A 1,324-nucleotide genomic window follows, 5' to 3' on the forward strand; every position below is an offset into this window, starting at 1 on the left:
TCTTTTGGATTTTTGGGGCCCTGGAATGTTCTGGTCTCTTCTCTCAGACTAGGGGGAGCTTTGAAATGGTACATTCAGAACATTAGCACCTAGGCCTGAGCGGTGCTCTGGAGAAGCAGAGACACCAATTTTCATCTGATTCCTACTCTCACATCAAATCATTCCTCAACCCTGAGCTGTGTGGACACTTTTCCAGGTGCCTGAGGGCACCAGGGCAGCCTTCAGGTTCAGCTTCATGCTGTCCTCTCAGCGCATGCGCTGTTTCTGCCTGACCAGACTTGCTTCACCGGCAAAGTGTCGAAGGGTGGCTTTCCCCTCTCACAAGCATTCGCAGCTTCTCCTTGGCAGGGTCCAGGACTTGTTAATAAGCACTATTAATTGGTGCCTAATTTGCATACCTTATGTATTGTTTGCGGTTTGTAAATAGTGGGCATCAAAGCTTTCATATACAACTCCACTCATCCCTGCAGGGGTCGGGATTACCTCAGTGTGCTCCTCCATGCCTAGCTGAGAACAGGAGAATAACAGGTTTATCATGTGAGGGCCCCAGGCACTCTTGGAAATGGAATTGACACACTGCCCCCAAATCCTGTACAACACAAAGAAAGCCCTGCCCTTGCTCGGTGGATGACCGGGAGGTGGCTGCAGGATACAGGGTGCTGTGTGATTTAGTCAGCACTCGAAGGTTTTTTCCTAGCACCTCTGCTCCTGCGCCAACAATCACAAGCCTGCTGGCATTAGAATTCTGAAGAGGATTTTTTCTCTGGGGGGGAGGGGGTGGGGATTCTTGCAGCCTTTAAGTGCTTTGTATTTATAATTAGTCACAAGCTTTGGGATGGCTCAGTTCGCATCCCTGTGCAGGCACCAGCCCCCATCCCTTTCTTGCCCTCATGCTGTTAATTAGCCCTGCAAGATAGGCAAGCCTGATTGGCAGCAGCTTTTGCAAAAGGCTCTCCAGGCCTCTCAGCAACAAAGAAAACGGTCTTCCCACCCCAGGCATTATAGCCCGGCATTATAGCTGCCGTACAGATTGTTAGCTTTTGCAGTCTGCCGTTGCCGCAGATGCATTTATTTATTTTGAAATTCTAGCGCTAATGTTTTGGTAGAAATTTGTAAGGGATAGAAAGGGGGTGGGAGCATTGGCTTTTAGATTTAAAAAGGGGCTAATAGTGGGGAGTAGGGCTTGGCAGTATCACTAAGGCTAGACATAGGTGTCTCTTTATGACCCAACAATTCCACTCCTAAGTGATTCCCATAGAAATGCCAGGTGACTCCCCCAACAAAAGCATTACGCTGTGCCTGGCTGCGCTCCTCATAATAGCCC

This window comes from Octodon degus, unplaced genomic scaffold (genome assembly GCF_000260255.1).
Source record: "Octodon degus isolate 3935 unplaced genomic scaffold, OctDeg1.0 scaffold00043, whole genome shotgun sequence".
NCBI classification, from domain to species: Eukaryota; Metazoa; Chordata; class Mammalia; order Rodentia; family Octodontidae; genus Octodon; species Octodon degus.